The 21,925-nt window shown below is 43.0% G+C and overlaps 1 protein-coding gene across 7 annotated transcripts in view; it reads right to left on the minus strand.

Moving 5' to 3' along the window:
• Positions 1-21,925, minus strand: part of HIVEP2 (HIVEP zinc finger 2) — a 141,661-nt gene that overhangs the window by 84,776 nt on the left and 34,960 nt on the right. For 5 of the 7 annotated variants that reach the window (XM_074896464.1, XM_074896457.1, XM_074896459.1 and 2 more), the window contains exon 2: positions 19,821-19,926. The gene's annotated coding sequence lies outside the window, so the exon portion shown is untranslated. Of the gene's footprint in view, positions 1-739; positions 802-19,820; positions 19,927-21,925 lie in introns of those variants that run through there. The other 2 variants (XM_074896462.1, XM_074896463.1) reach the window with 2 other exon arrangements.

The raw sequence follows: 21,925 nt of genomic DNA on the forward strand, positions 1-21,925 counted from the left end.
AGAGAAAGGGAAGAACAGGGGGGAAAGAAGAAGAAATTACAAAGTGCCTTGCCGTGGGGCTAACTCAAGATGCTAAATTCATCACAGGTAACCCTCACAAAAATCTCGTAGCTGTCTTGCAGCCCCATTTCACATGTCAGCTTCTGACAAAAAGGCAGAGTGGAAGGAGAAAGAGGGGATACTTTAGTATCTGCAGTCCTTATTTTCGTAATACGAACTACTGAACACCAGGAAATGAACTATGGCCGCATGCTCAGTGGGTCACTGTGGCAGGTGCAACTTAACCTTAAAACCACATAGCCTACTGCACCTTCAGATTTAGCCCAGATAGCACCTGGGCTAAGCACTCAGTAAATCCGCTCGCTGCTCACGGGCAGTAACAAAAAGGGTTAAGAAAATCAGGCTGTAGCTGAAAATTCCACAGCATTTGCCTCCACAGAGCTGCAAACTGCACGTCTCCCTGGGATAAAATGGACCGACAATCTGCCCTAAAGATCAGCCTGTTAAACACATTGAAACGCCACTGCCACCGGCGGAGACGTATGGCTGGAGAGCTGGGGGGAGTTAGAGCATCGCGGTCGCTTGGCAGTCCTCCGGAGCAGCCGCTTCCCCAGCGTCCGGGGGAGCGTACCTTTTGACTACGCGCTGGAGCCGGAATTCACCGCCTTGCAGCCGAGGAACCCCCCTCTCCTTCCTCCCCGCCTCGGCCCCCAGTGAACACCCAGTATCTGGGTACTACCTGCATTTATCAGCAGAGCCATCCCGTGTCTTCAGTCATTCAAGGAATTTAACAGCCTGGAAATTCCTGTTGTCCATTATTTGAGGTCACAGATAAAAGCTAAACAGCAGCCGTGACTCCCATCAATCATAAGTCACTCACTGATAGAGTGTATGGTAGGAGACCTACTGATGTAAGCTAGTCACCAGAGAAAATACCCACTGATGACGCATATCCAGGCACAAAAATAGTTACAGGGCCCCCAAAGGGATTATTCAACAGCCTACATTTAGATATTCTTACAAGAGACCCGCAGTCAATTTGCTGCTATTAGATGGCTGGGGAACGTTGAAGTTTAAGTTTCCTCAGCAGACATAACCACAAATAGCTGGTTTAAATAAACTACTGCAATTACAAGCTGTTTTGTAAATTTTAACACTGCATTATAGGGATTAAGTCTAAACAGAACCACTGGCTACAAAATGCTGTATAGCCTTTGCTCTTACTATTTACCAACTCCTTCGTTATATTAGCCAGCAATGAAAAGGGCAATTTAAAATTAATTGATAAATGCTCAAACTAAGTCCCCTGTGCTACCCAAGAGCAATGTTTGTTCTAAAAATAAAATCAATATATGTGAAATGGTGCGGGTTATTTTGGTGACACTTCAACGCTATCTCCATCAACTTCTCTATAAAATACTTTTGGCTTAATTTTTACCCCTCTTTGGCATTTGCCTCTCTATTACTCAAAAAAAGACCTGAATAGTTATTTTTTCTTACACAAATCAAAAACAGGCAAAGGTAAATTATCAAAGGCATGCAAAATCATGTACCATGCACCTGCTCTGAACAGGGGCTAGAAAGATGACCCCCAGAGATCCCTTCTAGTCTAAATTACTCTGATTCTGTGCAACTGGATTTTTTTTTTGGCATTCGTAACAAGTTAAAAACTTAATTCTCTAAATTAACCAATTAACTGGTAATTGGTTACACTCCTGCCCCCTTCGACAGCTTCAGGATCCTTCTCATGCCCTCACAGCAACCAAACTTACTAGGAGATAACTGAGCCTACTAACACTGCTGATGGCAAAACACTGACAGTGCATTTCTGGCAATATTAAAATCTTTATTTTTTCAATTAACTGATTTTAACAGCCAAGACCCCTTTTCAGAAGCAATTTTGGTGCTTAGGAGTCTAAAAGTTAATGACTTTCTACTGCATACCTAAAATCTAAATATAGGAAAGTATTTTATGATTCTGATGCCTACTTCATTGACATACTTTTGGAAAGCATTACCTAGCCAAACAAACACTCGAAGATTTGTAGCATTTACCCTGTAAATTAAGAGAAAGAAATATCCCAGGATACAAACTTCTACCTCACTTTCTTCACCTGTGATAACATTGTTAAAAAATAACACCAAAAATTTTTAGCACAACTGTTTTGCAAAGCCCTCACGTTTCCCTCATGCATCTATATGCTGGCAGTCCACATGGCCTAATTTAACAGCCCTAGGAAGAAATATTCATTGGTGCCCTCTAGCTGATTATCCTAGCCAATTTGCTGCAGACATCTAGCACAGTTCTCTCTTTTCTCTTCCTGTCATTCCCAGGTCTTTCACTGGTGCCCACTCAGTGCAATGCCCTGGAATAAAACAATTCGCTTCCTACAGAAGATATGACAGTCAAAACATTCAAATCTCCTAGTACTCTCAATTGTAGGAGCTCTTACAATAAATAACACAAGTGTCATGAAAAATAGAAGAGATATAAAGGTGTATAATATGGAATCACCAAGAACCTGTGAAGTGGCAAGTTTGCAAATTCCATGGGAAAATATAACCTGCAATGTTTCACATGAAACACACGAAGCCTCTCATCCCTTCAGAAGTATTATAATCCCCCCTTCGTCAGGAGCCTTTAAACAACTTCTAAGCCATATATTATGTTTTGCCACCCATTCTGAAATTCACGTAACGTTAGTCAGCGATGGATCACACAGTTTCACAACTCACAGCCTGGGACCTCCCTTTCGCCATCACGCAAGCCTGAGCCAAGTGGAGAGCTTGCCTCATCTTTCACTGACATCTGTGGAAGAGATGTGCGCCCCGTTCCACCCACCCCCTTCCCTCTCCCCCCAGCCCCTCCCCACGAGGGCTGTATCAGGTACGACTGAGGTACACGGCCCCATGAGCACAGCGCTGCATGGCTACTGCAGGGACATGCCTGAAGCACTGCTGCATCCTCAAAGGTGCAAAAACCATGAGGCAGGGATACTAGCACGTACCCTGGACACTACCTCTAGTATGACAGGTGAGGCAAACAAAACGATGTCTAAATCCCAATCAGGAGATCCCCTGGCTAGAAGGAATTCCCTGATGAGGAAGAGCTGCCCCAGGAGGTACCATGCCTGTGGTGCGGCGGCCTCAAAGGAGGAGCCGCACAAGGTGCCCGCTTGAGCACAGGCTGCCAGGACGGCTCTTTGGCAACTCCACCAGCGAGTGCATCTGCTGTGAGTCACACCACCGGCCACTCAGAGGACATGAGAAGTGGGGAGGCTGCGTGGAAAGCAGGGTTAAAGCTCTGTTCGCTTCCTCCTTGCCCAGCTGCACGAGGCAGAGGCTGGCCAGACTTGTCTGTCTCTGTGCATTTAGCCACAGAGATGTCCATAGCACCATATCAACAATTAATCAAAGTAAACATAGAAGGGAGACCAGGATCTGAAGCTCAACGTAAATACTGTGAGACTGACTAACTTTTAGGGCTGCATTCGTGATTCTCAAAAGGTCTGTTTATACCTTTATTGGGAAGAAGAAAGCTGCAGCATACACGCTCTCATTTCTGTGTCTGAGCAGCAACTGTAAAGCAGTAACTGCTCAAATGTTTGGGAAGCACCAAGCTGCTCCTGCAACATCCAGCTGTGCTTGGAAAGTTAACTTCCCACGTGCCATACGCCTGTTGAAACACAGAATATGTTAATCACAGTGGTCAGACATTTTGGAAGGGTGCTGGGGCTCTGTTTCTCTAGCGCCTTACTACAATATTACAGCTAACCTTACTTTCACACATCCCCAGGAGAAGGACACCACAGGCTTGGTCAATACTTATTAAGGGGATGCAATCCAAATCTCTACATCATTAAAAGACCAAGGGGTTGTTTGAACAAGGAATAGTCAGAACCCTTTGTTCACGTAAAGCAGGCATTTTACTTCATTTGAAAAGTGAAATATTTGGCAGTTTCCTTTTCCTCTTTTTTTTTTTTTTTTTTTTTTTTTTTTTACAGCCAGCTGTCAGTTCTGTCAGTTCTCATACAGGAGACCTAGCACGAGGCTGATTTGTGCAACTACTTCTGGAAGCCAACAGAATTTTCAAAAGCCTGTTTTATTGAAACACAAAGGAACCCTCCAAACCCTTGTACAGTATAGGTGCAGATGTGGGAATGTGACAGATGGGCAGTGAAAGTGTAATCTATGGGGTAAATGGAGATGTGGAAAAATGAGAACCTGGTAGGAGCAGCTTTTACTGTTCCCCACAGTAAAAATGTATTGCTTTTCAATAAAGAGAAAAAATAATGGAAACGGGTAAATGACAGTATAGGAACCATGACAGTAATAAATGTACCCATCTAAATAAGAATAAAATAGTTCAGAGAAGTCCTGTTGTAACAAAGCTTCATGATAGCTTTAAAAATGCCATATTTGAAGTAGGAAGCTGATGAATTCTCTCTTACTGACCCAGGAGTACCCAATTACAAATATACATCAATGTGGCGTAAGAATATTGTTTATGAAAAGAGACTATTAGCTTTCCAAACAGACAGTAAGTGAACAGCCCAAACTAGCAAACTATTTTTTAGAAGTTTCTAGATCTTCTGAAACAAGGGGAAATATTGGAAAAGATGTTTGGCTCACTGAGGATGGAATAGCATGGAGCATTTAGTCACCGTGTCATACAACATTAGATAAACCAGGACACTGATGTCAGAAACATAAAAATAGTCACGCTATTCTCATTCTGCCGGCACATGAATCTCTTAGGGCTTTTCTCCCAATGCTAGCATTGGCAAAACAGGTAATATTGACTATAACTGAAAAGCAAGATTAAAATATTATAGAAGTGGAGGCTTCTGAAACTACATAATGATTTTTCTCTATTTGGAAGTAGGAATCTGATACTTCCCTTTGCATGCAAACACCCCTGAAGAAATCTAAGATGAAATCTAACAGTGGATGGTGGTGGTGGGAGTTGTGCTTATTTTAGATATTTAACATGAAAAGCAACATTTTTATTTTTGGAAGTAAGTACACTTAAAGTTAAATTTCAAATTATCACTACCTATTATATAGTCTAAACTGGTTACATTTGGTAGCACAGTTAAGAGTAACTTACAGGGTTTATGTCAGAGTTTTAAAGCAAATCAAGCCATGAAACTAAGGAAAGCTGTTGCCTGAACACCTGGAAACAGGTTTTCTTGAAGTGAGAAATTAGCATTTCACAGCAGTAGCCTCTTCTGCAGATGCACCAAAAGGATCTGAGGGTTCTTCTTTTCACTGTACTCAGTTTGGGTCTGTTAAATAACTAGCTTGTTTACAGTTGAGTCACTGTAAGTTGAGGAAAGTGTACTTTCTTATTCCAAGATATTACTTTAAAATATTTTTGAGTTCTGTTCTTTACCAAAATTCTTTAAAAGTATTTTTACAATATCATGATGAAAAATAATGGTAGTCTCAGCAGCCTGTCCATATCATATGTATGCCACTTGACTTGAAGGGACCAAATAAAGTTAGCCATCAAAACATGACAGGTTTATTCTACATATATTTTTCTACAGTGACTGCATTTGTGGATAAGGGAAGAGAAACTGATGCCATCTATCTTAACTTCTGTTAAGGTCTTCGACACAGTCTCACACAACATACCTGTCTCCCTACACTGGAGAGATACAGATTTGATGCATGGACTGTTCAATGGATAAGGAATTGGCTGGATGGCCACATACAGAGTGTTGTAGTCAACAGCTCAATGTCTGGTGGAGATCAGTATCAAGTGGTGTCCCTCAGGGGCCCATATTGGGACTGATACTGTTCAATATCTTTATTAATGACATAGTGGGATTGAGTGCACCCTCAGCAAGTTTGTGGATGATACCAAGCTGAGTGGTGCCATTGAGAGATGGGATGCCATCCAGAGGGACCTTGACAGGCTTCAGAAGTGTGCCAGCGTAAACCTCATGAACTGCAACAATGCCAAGTGCAAGGTCCTGCAGTATCAGTAGACTGGGAGATGAATGGATTGAGAGCAGCCCTGAAGAGAAGGACTTGAGGATGTCTGTAGATAAAAAATTGGGTATGAGCTGGCAATGTGTGCTTGCAGCCCAGAAAGCCAACTGTACCCTGGGCTGCATCAAAAGAAGAATGGCCAGCAGGTTCAGAGAGATGATTATCCTGTGAGACCCCACCTGGATACTGCATCCAGTTCAGGGGTCCCCAGCACAAGACAAACGTGGATCTGTGGGAGCAGGTCCAGAGGAAGGCCACAAAAATTATCAGAGGGATGAAACACCTTTCTTACAGAGAAAAGCTGGGAGAACTGGGATTGTTTAGCCTGGAGAAGAGAGGGCTCCAGGGAGACCCTATTGTGGCCTTTCAATATATAAAGAGGACTTAGAAGAAAGATAGAGACTTTTTACCAAGATCTGTAGCGGCAGGACAAGGGGCAACAGTTCTGAACTGAAAGAGGATAGGTTTGGATTAGACATAAGGAAGATATGTTTTATAATGAGGGTGGTGATACACTGGAACAGGTTGCCCAGAGCAGCTGTGGATGTCCTATTATTGGAAGTGTTCCAGGCCAGGTTGAAGGGGACTTTGACCAACCTGGTCTAGTGGAAGGTGTCCCTGCCCATGGCAGGGGCGTTAGACTAGATGATCTCCACACATGCCTTTCAAGCCAAACCATTCTGTGATTCTGTGATTCCAGAGCACAGTAACTAGGAGTACCTAGGAGATAGTGTGACACAAAAAATACAATGACTGCTAACAAACTATTCTGAAATCACATTTATTTCAGTTTGAAGTTTGATTGCAAATCTGCACAATCTTTGATTGTTCACAGGTGCTGCCAATAAAAGGCCAGTTCTGAATGTATAACCATTTCTAACTCCATCTAGAAAGGGAACACAGAGAGTGACTTGGGGCCATCAAAAGTGGAGTGTGGAAAAGGGCAGCATAGGAAACACTGCTGTCCTTCATCTTTATCTTCTCAGCATCCATTCTTGATTACCGTGATGATGTAACATAGTACTCAGGTGCGAATAACCTTGCACATACAAGATATGATCTACACTTTGAGGATGCAGTTTCATGCTCTGGCAAGGTCAGTCCAATGGTGAACTGCAACCCCAGCCATGGCTCCTGACAGCTCTAGAGTTTTCCTGTGCCCATGGGGAGCCAATCCAAGGTTCCATTACAAACCCCAGGCTACCCAACCACTCACTGCCCCATCCAGCTGCCCAAACCAGTTCAGCATGGGCTCAGGCAGGATGTCACAGAGGACAGGTAGCAGAAGCAGCCCCTCCAGGACATGAAACCACAGTCAGGACAGTGGGAAACCCTTCCTCAATCCCCAACCACCTGCTTGCTCCAAGTTTCAGCAGCACTGGAAAGCCATGGCTGCAGAGAGAAAAAACGACCTCTCAAAGTCAAGGGGTGTTTTGGATGTTGCTGCTGACAGCTTCAGCGAGGACCAGCAGGCAGCCAGCAGGACCAGGGAGGAAGTCAGGAGGAGTGAGGAAGGTCTAAAACACCCCATGCAAAGCAGAGAGCCCCACCTCCACTGCTGGAAGCCTGTCTGTTGGCCCCCACTGCCACCACCCACCAAAAGGGGAACTGGCCCATGGAAGGTGAATTTAGCTCTGTGTTGATTTGCTTATTAGGCCTGTCCAAAACCAAGTATGTCCGATGTTTCAAAACTGCCGATTTATGATAATATTTCAAAACGTTAGTCCATTTTTTTCCTTCATGCCAAAGTATACAGCTGAAATCCATGAGTGGTTTCCTCTAAAAGAGGTGCCTTCTCTTCCTGTTGCAAGATTTTTTCTTATTACTCAACAGTCAGCAAAAGAAAGCAAGGATCAAACTCAGAATGTATTCTTCAAAAATCAAATTTATTGATAAAAGCACAATTATCATATCACATTGTTTCACCTTTTTTTTTTTTTTTAAACAACACAGATAACAATATGAAATCTTGTAGAGACTCTCCAGGGATTTCTCCTCAAACAACAGTTTCTCACATTAGTTATATTAAAATTCCTCTCCCTGGGATTCCCTCAAACCACCAGCTATAACTGTTATCTCTGGAATATGTTAAACTGAGAAGAAAGCATTACCTTGTCTAACTGGTGAAAGAAGAGGGGGATTTCTCTCTGCTCTTATGGGAATGCCTACTGCAATAAAAGTTTTTGGGTTGCTCATGCTTACACATAAATTTGACTCTTTGTACTGACATCTCCTTTTCTTATGAAAAGTTCAAAAGTTCAGTTACCAAAAATCTGATGTTTTACCTTGTTGCACAACCCTCTAGATTAGTTAATCAAGAAATTAGAGGACTACAATGCATTGCAGTACATACACCGCATACAGTATTATGAACTGCTGATAATAAGCTTAAACAAAAATGCCAACATACAACTTATTTACGATTTTAATAATTTATAGTATACATAAGCAGCCTATCTGTAAGAAGTTAGACTTAATCTCTAACAGACTTCCTGCTGCTGTGCTGCCAGTCTCTCAGTACAACTGTGGCTGTTCTTAATTAAATAAATAATTTACCCTGGAAGATTTCTTTGAGTACCAGCCACAAGCACCGGGACTGGGTGAAAATAAATCACTGCCGGCGGCGTGCCAGCACTCCTTCCTAGAATCTACGGAAAATGGTGATTTCCCTACAGTGAACATTTTGCATAACCATTCTGTACAGTTTAATTGATCTCTGCCATAGCATAGCAGTAAAACCCCTTCCATTTCTGTGTATTTTAAGAGAGTACTTCATGTTCTGTTGACTTCATTCCCTCTATATTTGGCTGACTTTTTCCATCATTTGTGCAGCTTCTTGTATAGAATCACCTGCCTCTTTATTTTTTCTATTTAGGGTTAAAGTCCTCCTCATTATCATCTCTTATGTCGCTGACCCAAACCCATCCTTCAAAGATGGCATGTTACTGCTTTGAGTCTACAATAATCCCCTGCTTTGATTTCCACCATGCTCCTATCAACTTTACCAAGCAAACTCAAGTTACTTCCTCCTCTACCCATCTACTTTTATCAGTACACACAAAGCCAGCTTTTAATGTTTAACATTTACTGCACTATACTGCTATTTAGGCATCTTCATAACTGCAGAAAAAATGAGGAAAATTCCCATTTTGTGCTGTGATATCGATCTATTTTAAAATCCATTGCAAGATCCCACAATAAATATTATGGTGTGACTTCAATACCTGACAGCAGTGTAAACATCAGCAAATTTTCATGGGCAATCACAGGCATCTCAATTATCCGAACACTGTCTCAGTTACCAAAAGGGCAGCCTGACCTACTGTATGGTCAATGTCTTTCTATACACTAGTGATTGTAGAAAGCTTGCACAGAAAAATGAAAGTCCTTGGGTGCTCCTTCACAGAAAATTTCTCCCTACATTTTTGTGTTCAAAATGAAAGATGTGAAGCGACTGCACCTGTGCACAAGAGCTCAGTCAGTCTGGGGGTTCAGACTCACCACTACCTGCCCCATGTCCCAGAGCTGAAAGGTGGGCTCCTGGTCTCCCCAACAGATCAGGTTTCAGTCACTATTCCCCCAGTCTTCAAAAATATTTGTTTTTTCTTGGCAATTGGCATGTAGCACTTCTGATGTAAAAACATGCCAACATTTCAAGAAAAAGCAAACCACCTAGATGGGGCTGCCCCACTGAGGAAATAACGAAGGAAACACATTCTTCTCTGCATACAATTTACCCTAAGGCACATAACCTCCCAAGTGCTACCAGTATTTCACAGCTCTCAAAACGCTGTTTGACCACCTAACACTTTTGGTCAACTGGCTGACCCAGAAAAGCAGAAGAGAAACAATGGCTGCTGCAGGGAGGCCATGGCAAGCATGGCTTGAAAACCAGCACGCCTCTGTGTGGGAAGAAGTCCCTCACTGGGCACAAAGAGCGTTTGCTATGGCTTGCCCTGGAACGAGTGATGCAATGAGGGTCGGACCACAGAGGTCACGAGAAGAAAGGAGAAGGAAGAAAGAGCACACCAAGGGAAAGAGCTTTCTGCTTCTACTGCAGTTAACTCCCCTAAATTTCATCCCTCCTCCTGGCTCCCCAGTTTCCAGAAATAACCTATACAAAGGCAAGAACTGCAGAGGCAGGGAGCCTTAAAAGAGCTGCAGCTGAAAAATACAAAAAGGTGGTAAGGGAATTTAAAAAAAAAAAAAAATAGACACGCTCTTTTTGGAACAGAACTGTGACATCTTTTAGTGTGGAGGTATATCGGCAGAGATACAGGTCGGTAGCTGGAACCAGCATCCATGAGGTCTCAGGTCCTGGGGGCTGGTGCAGGCGGCTCCAGCAGCAGGGCAACCAGAGGGGATGGGGTGGCTGTTCAGCCTCTCCCGGGAAGGCTGGCAAAGGCTTGGACTGGTCTTGGCCATTTCTGCCCTCACGTGCTGCAGCTCAGCAAACGGTTTCTGTTTAGGCAACCACACATTTTGTATGTCTGGTATCAGAAGATGCTTGACATTTTTCCTTAAAAGTAAAGGCGCCTTAATGTGAAAAACATCTCTTAATGACTAAGAAGAGAGTCAGCAGCGAACGTTTGCACCCAAAGAATGCAGTTCCTCCCACATCAAAGCAACCTCTTGGAAAACTGATTATAAACAAATTAACAAACAACTAGTATGTCTATCCAAAATAATTGTTTTACTGCTGGAAAAGAATTAAAGACTCACAGGACCTGAAACAAACACTGAGAGTTAAATTTGATTCCTAATGGCTGGACTGGACACCAAGGTGAAGGAAGGACAAAAACCTCCTCCTGTCATGCAGAAATGGCTGCCCTGCTCACACTGCATCTGTAGAAAAGGTGATTTTTCCTCTAACATCTGAGAAGTAAATTCAGGTATAGGTTCAGAGATTTGAGGTTACACAGACATCAGCCATTTATATTTCCACCTCAAACTGGCTTTGACTTCAGGTGATTCAGCCTTGTATTACAGCACCCCACAGCCACTTTAATATTTTTGCTTCTGTTTTTCATCACTGATCAAAATAAGCAAGTATCAGCACATCTCTGAGTAACTACAATACGAGACAGGAACACCCCTACTCACTCCACCAAAGGTGACACACCTGTGCTCACTGTCAACAGGTCTGTTTTCACCAACATTTCCTTCTTGTGCCTCTTCACCACCTGCTTTCTCTACAGCAGGAAAAATTATTAAGGTCTTCAGGTAAGCTCGGGTCCCCATGCTTTTACCATAACAACATTCATCTTTATTGGAAATACTACCACATACTGCGTTTTTTCAGATGCGACTGCCCAGTGAGAACCATGGCCCTTCCCGTACAACAAACCACTATGTGAATGCACATTTCTCCACCTCTGCAGACATTCATTTCTTCTCTCCTAGACAACAAATTTAACTAAATTTCAGTACTTACATTCTCACAAGTCGCGAGAAAATTTGTATCTGGCTCTGAGGAGGAAAGACAGACCGATGCCCTGAGCTCAGCCCTCAGGTATTGCACGGCCACCCTGCAGCCTCCTCACTGCTGGCAGCCGTGTAAAGGAGGTGGGTGAGAAGGCTGGAAGGGAGAGGGCTATGGGAGAACACACACTGGTACTGCTGCCCACAAAATAACCTATTTCAGGGAAAGGGTATTTCTCACCTTTGTGGTTCAGGAGGAAAGTTTAAAAATATAAAGCAAGTACAGCCCAAGTGTTTAGAACACAGGAAGCAGAAATGACAGAAATGATTTGGAGGTTTGGGGCTTTGGGCAGGGTTTAAATCTCATAATTCCAAATCCTCCTCTTCTCTTTCATGCTTAAGTAACGATTTTCAAATGGCACAGCTAGCAGTGCCCATGACTTATTCCACAGCAACCTTCTTCAGCCTCCTATCATGATGAAAGTCACCGCAATCTGAGAAAACATCCCCTGGCAAACAATGGCAATAAGTGGGCCAAGCCATGCCTCCTTCAGAGAAGCAGGAAAGCCATTGAGGGAGAAGCATTTTTAGGAGCGAAGTTGAGGAGAGTGGGAAGGAGACAGCTTCACACAGCCTTAGCTGCTTCTCCCAGTGGAGCAAAGACTGAAAAGGAAAAACACCACAAGCCTCTCATCTTCTCCAGCTTGCCACAAAAGAGGGGTGTATTTTTCTGCAGGATCTGGTGAGTCTGACACTGAACTTAGCTCAAGTGACATGAAATGTTAATGTTTAGGAACAAAGTAGGTGGAGAGGAGGAGGAAAGAAGACATTCATTATTTGATGTTAGAATTCATTCAAAAGCTTCTTTTCACAGCCAGAACTAAAATTTCCATTCAGCTGTTTATTTCTGGTAGCCTAGATAGCTTTAACAAGTGGAAGAAGAGGGATCTAGACAGAGCCCTTATCCCTGCCTGCATGGCAACAGCCCTTCCTCAGACATCTTCAGAGAGAACCGGACACGTTTTTCTCACTGCCAGTCTTCAAATGCAGGATGGGCAATTTTCCTCAAGGATATTCATACTGGCTTTAGGCTTCTTGTCAAGGTGCACAGAAGAGATCTGCCTCCAATTATCCAATCTGGTGCCTGCAGCAGCCACCCAATGTGGCTCCACTGCTCCCCACCAGCCCCCAAAACCTCCACATGGAGAATGTCATAAGGTCTTGCTGCTACAAACTTAGCAGCTACTATTTAAAATTGGCTGGACCAGTGTATGAAATTAATTCATGTGTGTTTTCTGTATTTTTTTCTGTTCATGTCAATCTGAATTCTTCTCCCTCATCACTTTGCTATCCTTTCCCATTTCATGTATTTTAATTTTTCTTGCTTTTTTTTTTTTTGTCTACAACACATCTGAAAAACAACTCTTCTCTCATAGGCACCAGAGCATCATCTCTTTCCTGTGCTGTGCTCTTCCCAGCCCCCTGTTGTTTTTCTGCTTGCCCTTCTGCCTTTGCTGTTTCCTCACTCTTCCTGTCCTTGATTTCTCTCCTCCTTCTCTTCTTTCTTTGATGTTCCTCTTGGTGCTTTCTCTTCATCCTTCCTGCCAAGCAGAATGTGGTGCTCCACTGGGAAGGTGCTTACAAACAGCAGCTAGCCTGTTGGGAGGGTTATACCAGGTCAGGACACCTACACAGGAATCCTTCACCTCCCTTACTACACTCTGGCTGGAGTGATTCCTTCTCTTCATTCAAGGTTGTAAGCACAGTCCCTCTGTCAAAAGTCAGGAAAACAGAAGTGCCACATAATCTGGGAAGCCTATGCTAGTATTTAAGGAGGTACGTCTATTTTTTTGCTTTGAAGGACTGTGCAGAAACTAGAAGCCACAACAACAAATTTGGGGAAGTGTCAAATGCAGCATTAGCAAGTGGCTCAGGCTTACCAGTGCTGCTCTCCCTAAGAAAGTGGCTGTTTAAAGATGACACCTTCTTACTTTGCAGTTCTGCTGCCTCGAGGATGAAATCCATCCCTTTGCACAATGTCAAGACAGGGTCATTCAATAATTTCAATTCTATTTATTCTCTTAGAAAAGATTTACCCATGTTGCACTGGTCTCCTGAACAGGGACAAATTTCCCCCAAGTAGAATCTTAAAGACAGGTTTCCCATTTCAATGAAAGCAAGCCCTGTTTTTAAGAAAAAAAATATTCCTGTTGCTAGTCAAAAAAAAAAAAAAAAAAAGGCAGATAAGAGAGAGACAAATTTTATTCCTCCTGGCACAGCAAGAGGAGAGCGGTTGACCAACTTCCAACTACAGAACTATATTCTCTCCCCACTTAAACAGAGAAACCTCACTGAAATCTATAGGCCAGATCCACTGATATGTTCTGGCTGCTTTGCCTGTTTTAGCAATGCAAAGCAGCTGTAAATCCAGTTTAACTTGCCAGTTTCTGTCGGCTTTACCGTGCCAGATTAGCACTGCTCTCAGTCTCAGAAATACCAACATCTGGAGGTTCCCCCACCACCCAGTCTGACTTTAAACCCTGGAAATATGCAATTCATCCACCCATCAGCACACCTGGCAGGACCAGCCTTAGGTAGTTCTTCACCCTGAGCAAAATGCATTTCACAATCTCCCATCCTACTTTTCACGCAACCAATAGAACAGATCAAACAAAATTCACGTAATGATCAGCTCTCAGTTATTTCTTGGCCAACTGCCCAGTTGCTCCGGAGGGTGACTCCTGACCCTGTCTGGGAGCAGGTGCCTTCCTAGTGCAGGTCTGCGAATCTGAGTCAGCTGGCAAAACAAAACACACTGTTTCCTCATACTTCTATATTTCTTTGGATGTCAGGAAACAGCTCAGTCTTGTTTCCTGCTCCTCAGCCAGGGGAGGTAGAGGAAACTGGAGGTGGATGTAGAGAAAGGCAGAAAGAGAGCAGACCAAAAAGATTAAGGAAAATAATAAAAAACCCCAAACACTGTTTCACTCTGCTCTGTAAAGAAGTACATCTTGGAAAAAATACTCCCTCCCGCCCCCCCCCTCCGGCAAGTCTTTCTCTCCAGGGATATACAACAGTCTCAGGCAGTCTCAGGAATTAATAGCACTTTCTTGCAACATGCAAGTGCTGCTGCACTTAGTCATTAAAAAAACAAACAAACAAACAACAAAATAGCCTCTTAATTTGCTTTTTGCCTGAGAAAACCACATGTAAAAAAGAATCGGAGAGAAGGGGGGGGGGGGGGGGCGGGTGTATTCACGTCAGTTCTGATTTTCTAAGAACAAAGGCTTTACTTTGTATATAAATAAATAAACAGGAAACATTCGGCATCTCACTCCCAACCCCTCACTCTGACTGCATTAATACATACACCTTCAGTACAATTGGGCTCTTCGTGTTGCCATGGAACTGAAACCTTTTGCAGTTTAGATGGTGATGTATGCCAGGAAGCATACTGTTCTTACACTTCCTATAACAGAAGCAAAATCACTGCATAGCATTAACTCCCTTAGTATTTAAGGCATTTGGTGTCTTTCTTGTCTGCTCGTCTTCACACAGAGTTTGCTTTTTCTATCTTGCCACATGCAAATGAAACACATTTGACATAGCTATTCTCGTCTTCATGAAGTCAATAGCTCACATGCTGAGCACACTGTAGAAGGTCCACAAGACTTCGGACTTTCCTTTTTTAATAAGAGGCTGTTTGCAGGCATGCAGCTGCGACAAGGGCTGGAGAAACCATACCTATGTGAAATGTATGTGGGTACATTTATCAAGGTAGCATTTAAGCATATTTTTGAAACCTAGTTAACATATTTATTGCTAACTCTCTTGACACTCGTTCCGATTATTCTTTCGTACCCATTTGTCCAGACAACTAAGTTACAGTATAAAGTTCCTGCAGCAGGCACCAAATCTTTCCACACCTGTCTTTCATAACCTAGGCTAGTGGGATTTCAATGGTGAGCAGAGCTTTGGGCACTACAGAATAAAAATCAGCCAGTACAACTCTATGTCATCTACTGTGATTAACTTCAGCAGAACTGAGCTTTTTTGCCAAAGCTTCTGAAAATGGCTGTAGACACACTGCAAATACGTAGATTTTTATGTTCAAGGCATAAAAAGATCATCATAATAAATAAATAAATAACCATTCATGTACGTAAACATTGGATCTGTACCTGCAAAAACAGCTGGAAGCCTGTCCATGGTCTAAAGCCAGCTTGAGGCCTTTTTGCCCAAAGTTAAATATTTGCATAGTATTAGGCTTAAAATTAAAGCAATTTCTGAAAAAAACTTGCTGACTTGTGTATACAGAAAAACAAGAGGGAATTTAGCTTCCTTGCACATGGGGGAAGATTCTTGGGATGCCTTCTCCATCCCATGAATTCCTGGACAGCAGAGAGACAGATAGACTACTAACCAGGGAATTCCCCTCTCGCTTTCTGAAGGATTTTGTCCGCGGATTGGAAAGAAAGGCAATGACCCAGGTAGTTACTTTATGAAGAAGGCGTTTGTTGCTTAGATGCCTGCCCCTCGACCACCTGGTAACACTCCTTCCTTTTAGCATTGTTCCCAGCACAGAAAAGGTCCATTCACCCAGCACCTCCGTTCGAGCAGCTCTGCCCGGTCCTGGTGCCACAAGTGGCCTCCTCCTGGCCAACAGCTCCTGGGGGCTGGGCCAGTCTGCTGGCCGCTAGTGGCCTCCAGCAGCTACCTGCCCCGGGGACTGCTCATAGAGGGGCTTTCTGAGGCAGGATTCGGCCCCCAGCATCCCCAAGCTTGCCAGCAGAAGACACCAAAGCTCCACTGTCTCTTTGTCTGGGCCAGAGCAAAGCAGCTTGTCCTCCATTCCTGGGTGCCTGCGTGTGCACGCCAGACCCTGTGAGAGCCTGCATCTTCAGGTCCCCTCTCCTGCCCTCCACTGAGGGAAGAGCTACACTAACAGAATAAGCTCCTTCTCCTCCTTTCACCGGCAGCAAGCATCTGACAGTCGCACATCCCCATCGCTGCATCCATTACCTCGGGTTCACGTAAGGCTCTCCCCATCAGTTTTCTAGTTACAGGAAAATGTATATTGTGCTGTGATGAAAGGCCAGTGCAATGTCAAGAGCATTAAAAGGACTCCAGAGACTGTTTAGAGTCAAAAGGGAAAGGATTTATGATGGTTAATAAAGTTAAATCTGCCAGAATCCTGCTTATTCTTTCCAATTGCAGGTAACCAGATCTTATAGGAAAAATTATTAAAATGTTGCAAGTTATTACTTTCCCCTCTGAAAGAAAACCTACGTTTTGCCGTGAAGCACCTGACCAGGAGAGAGCCCTGCTCACCGAGGCGCCTACACTGACACCGAGGAGGAGAAGAAGAGAGAACTTGTCACCTGCCCATGTCCTGGGCGAGCAGCAAGGACCACGGAACCAACAGATCTCTAGCACATGTGTAACCTGAACGGTCCCTAGAGAGTCTGCAGCCAGACCACACCTGCGACACGGGCTTCTGGCTGACAGCTGGTTTGGGGCTGGGACTTCCACCCACCATCAAGCACCGTGCAGTGTCATGGCAAGGAGCACGGGCAGACGGAGAAGGAAAGCTTCCCCCTCTGTCAAGACTACACATCCACATGGGAGAAGGACGAAGCAACGAAGGAAGAGGACGAAGCAAAGAAGGAAGCTCTTGCCTCTCATGCCCACTCTGGTGTCACATATGCACCTTCTACTGAAGAATGCAACCTAACTGGACTCCATAGGACTGCTCTGAAACTTGTTTTAAATGCTTTATAATCTAACATGCCCCAAACTTGACATAATTTTACAGTATGTTAATAATTTCCCACATTGAAATAACACCACCAAGAGAGAGCAAAGGAAAGTAAAGGGCCAAATTAAAAAAAAAAACTATTGGGAATTTTGTATCCCTATCTAAATTACATGCACTTTATTGGATCTCAAGTTTTTATTTCTCAGCCGCTTAATAATCACAAATACATTATATATGCCCTTTCCATTTTGTCATTCTTCCACTATATTACATCAAAATTAATTTCCTGTGGAAGTGTGTAATCTTCTCAGCTGTGACTGTCTCAGAAGCTTTTCTGTAATAAGCAGAGCCTCATCCTCCGGCAGGCCGATCTTTTATGAGCTATGCTCCTGAAGATTAGTTTCCTGAAACATTTGCAAAGGAAAAACAAACACGAAGACCTTCACTTCCTTCTGGTTCCTGCATTCACAGGTCAAAGGAAATTTCATTTTGATTTGGGTAGATGGCAAATCCGTGAAGGTTATTACTGCATATCAGAAGCCTCACAAGGTGTGAGACACAGCATCCCTTGCTGTACAGCTCATTAAAAGCACAGCAGCGAGATGGCTGCTTGCTCTTTGTGCCCAGGGAACATGGAGATCTGCAAGCGGTCACCGCTCTGACAATCACCTCTCCCTGCCACCTGCCCTCGGCTCTCTGAGAGGTCCCCTCTACCAGAGAAATTCCATTCCACTAAAAAAGTGAAAATGTCAACCAAGACGCATTCATGCTTTTCATGACGAGATACCTGTGACAGCAGGAAAGCAGACCAGATGGCCTGCTGGGTCCTTTCCAGACCTGTGTCCCTGCAGAACGTAAAACTCATCTTCTTCGAACCAGCCTTCCATTACCAATGGTCCCACACACACCAAAACAAGTTATTTACAAAAACATATATCAGCAAACAACTCTTAAAATATAAAAATTAATCAACTCAGAAGAAACAGGAGCAACAGAGATTATTATTCCTATATCCCTCCTGAAAAGGTGCTTAGATATGGATGATAGAGGAGACGTCTGAACAAACGCATTAAAAAGTCTGCAGAGGGTCGTATTGAGGGTATTTGGTCAGCAGGGATTACTGAGGGTAGCAACACAGGCATGCTAGAAGCCCCGCCACAGTGCAAGCAGGATCAACACTCTCTCACTTCAGTGGGAGATGTCACCTCCAGGAGCTTCTCTTCAGACTGATCCAGAGTCCAGCCAGATTTGGAAACCTCTTTACCATTCAGCACACAAGTCACCTGAGTTGTGAACTGCTCTCCCAAAACACAGTAAACTGATCGATGAAGCATGACCTTTCTCTCCCATTCTCTGTAAGACTTCTATTTTGCTTTCCCTCTCTCACATCACTGACATAGCAGCAAATCATTCACATTTCTGACAAACATTGTCTTCAAGCTTATATATAAAAATAGAGTACATTAAACCCAGATATATACTTCTGGAGCAGTCATCTCACCTCATCACTTCATAACTTCTGAAGCTAAACAAGCACTTTCCGAGTCCTCTTCTAGGTTATTTTGACAATCTGTTTGCTTGTAATTCTGTTTTATGCTTTTACCTTTAATACTTAATCTCTAAAAAATGGCTAATCGGTAAAAAAAAATTCCATGCAGGGAACATCACTTAAACAAAAGTCCCAGGTGTTAGTGCAGTGCAATTCAACTCCCATCAGCATGCAGAAACATTTTTCCACCAGCTTCAGCAGGAGTTGCATTGGGGCCATAAATCAGATGAAGATGCTCCATGCATCAGTTATTTGGTGTGCTACGAACTGCTTCAGAACATAAAACAATGATGTTACCACTCTCATAATACCAGTTTGTTCATGGTTTTACAGGACCTGAGTGTGTGTTAACAATTTCAAGCCAGAACAGTAGAAAAGAAAAACATGCCAGCTGTGAGTGACCTTACATTTTTAGCCTCATAGGCCATAAATTAAATAGCCTTCCTTCACTAGATGTTGGTCTCAGTCTTCAACTCCTTATACAGGGTGAGGAAAAAAGGCTCAATATATAGACTTAATTCCTATTGAAATCTTGGTAAAAGAGGGTGGGCGATGTGAAGCTAAACATCAAGGGAATAACTGCCATCATCTGGCTGAGTTTGGTAAAATGGGAGTTAATTTACACTTCTTTAGGGGTTCACTGGTGTGTGAAATTAATCTAATTTAGATTGACCAGAAATTGAAAATGGAATGAAAGAGAAAAGCAATTAAAGACCTTTCCTAAATGCAAAAATAGTACTGCTTTACAAAAAGTAATACAGTTACAGAACTCTTCACGCTACTGCTACGAACCCCTCCTTCCTGAGAAAGGTAAGGTGTATCTACATATCATCACCTTATCAGTATAACTTCAACCAAATGAAACACCGTTAGAATGTTTCTACCAGTATCTGTACATAAATACATTTTCAAGTTAAAGCAGATCACTGTACAGACCAGGCCTAGCAGATAAACATCTGCTAAAATGGCTCAGTGTAAATGATTGCACATGTGGCTTATCATTTACTTCAGTGACTTTTAGCACCTTCATGTTATTGTTTCTGTGTTGTTCCAACAAGCAATGGTTAATGTAGGATGCAGACGTTCACATACCGTATACTTATGAGTAACTGGTTCCCAGAGATGTGGCAGTGATAACATTGTCATTGTATGATTCAAAGTAGCTCGCTGTAGATCACATATCAGAAGAGGGTCCCACCTGAAAACAACAAATCCAGACAGTAAGTTCATCACATTCAGAGGTTTACATCAAGCTCTGCTAGCACATTTGTGTGTTTTCACATACTCCTCCTCTGCACTAACATGGTCTGTGCTCTTCTCAGGCTTACAGAAAATATTTTGCTGTTCACAATGGCAAGCAAAAGTGTCCTGCTGTAGCCAAACTGGTTTGGCGCCCAGCTCCATCCCAGATTTCAGGCATGCTATCAAAGCAATGAAAACTAGTTTTCAATGTTAATGCAGAAGCTGTAACTGTCTGGTGGACAGATACAGAATTTCAGATTTCCCACTGGGTAGGTCCTTGACAAGCACTTAATTCCTTTCACTAGCACATTGTCAGTTTAGCTCTACTTTTTTCTTTTTTTTTTTTTCCTTTTTGTAACATTGAAAATCCCTGGTGTTAGAAGACATCACAACATCAAAGCTCCCTCATGAACTATTCTCTCGAGATAAAGGGATCTTAAGAAAGCATTTCTTCCCTATTGGCGATTACAATCACTTTATTTATAATCACTCAATCATTTTAAATCACTAGATAGACAAGTCTGGTTTTAAATATTTTGATATATATTGTAGGTAACCAATGAAGATACGGCAAATGAGCTTTGTACTAGCATCACTGTCTCCAATGGCAAGACACATGGCAGCAAACAAACGAACTTTCCAGTTTAAGACCTGAAAGTTTTTTCATACTCAGACTAATGGTAATATCACAACTGATTGAAACAAACGAAGGTTTGGGCAACCTAAAAGTCTACCGCACTAAATTAAAAAAAACTCTCTTGGACAGTGTATCCCCGTAAATAAGTGTTTGAAACAACGATTAAGAAATTCTTGCTTATTAATTGTATTGACTCATCCTGTGATGCATGAGGATATAGATAAAGCTATAAACAGAGTTACTGATACAAAAGTCAGATTAATTGGGTTCTCTTTATTCTGAAAATGTGGATAATATGACTTTACAGGCTATTCAGAAATACACCCAGACACACACACATACAGACACACCCACAGCAATAAGAAGTCACATCAGAAATAAAGCTGGGGTCATATCTTTTTAAATCAAATCTCCCCAGACAGAAACTGATCTTCCTCCTGCTCTACAAGCTGCATCTCACCCTAGGGAAAGAGGTTTTCAGGAGGGAAGCCTGGTAAATAACAAAGAATTTTAAAGAAATTATGTTTTTAGATTTTAGCCACAGTTTAGATTTTTTAAATTACTCTAATGCTTCCTTGATTCTTCATACCTCCGAAGTGGCTTAGCTCTTTCCCTTATTACACTTCATTGGCCAGCCACAACATCATGCAGTTCACTAGCACCATGTACATCTTTGTTTGCTGCCACCTAAGCAAGTCAGTGTCTCCTGTACTCTGTATTTGGTCTTCAATAACAAGCACAAACCAGTGTAAATATTGTTATGAAGAACATACTTCATGGTCCAAAACCAAAGAAAAAATTATTGTTAAAGGGCTCACCTCCCATAAGTACCGTACTAATATGTAACATCTAATGTTTGCCGGCTCTGAAACAGTATAAATACAAGCTGACAAACAGAATCTGCACAGAGTAGTGGACATATATGTTTCAGTATACATATACTTAAATGCCAGACACCAAGGTGGGTTACTGAGCCACAGCATGGGAGCAGCAGTAGCAAGCAGGATGGCAGAGCAGTGACTGCTAACAGCACCCAGAGGCAGCCCCGGCTGGCGGAAGGCATGGTGGTCCACCATGCCCCATCGCTGGGATTTCAGCAGCATTCCCCTTCACCAGGGAGAGCCCTGTCCCTCCTGGCAGGCAGGCAGCACCTCTAGCTCTGTGCTGGCAGGGTTCCTACACTGCCCAACTGCAGTACATTGGCCGTGGCTGAGGCACCAGCTCACTCTCTCACCTGCCTCCGCTCGGTGACCCCAGCAGCGGGTCCCTCCCTTTCCCTCAGAGCCATCGCTGGCTGCTCAAGCAACAGGCGGCTCAC

The sequence above is a fragment of the Athene noctua genome, chromosome 1, assembly GCF_965140245.1.
Source record: "Athene noctua chromosome 1, bAthNoc1.hap1.1, whole genome shotgun sequence".
Classification (NCBI taxonomy): Eukaryota; Metazoa; Chordata; class Aves; order Strigiformes; family Strigidae; genus Athene; species Athene noctua.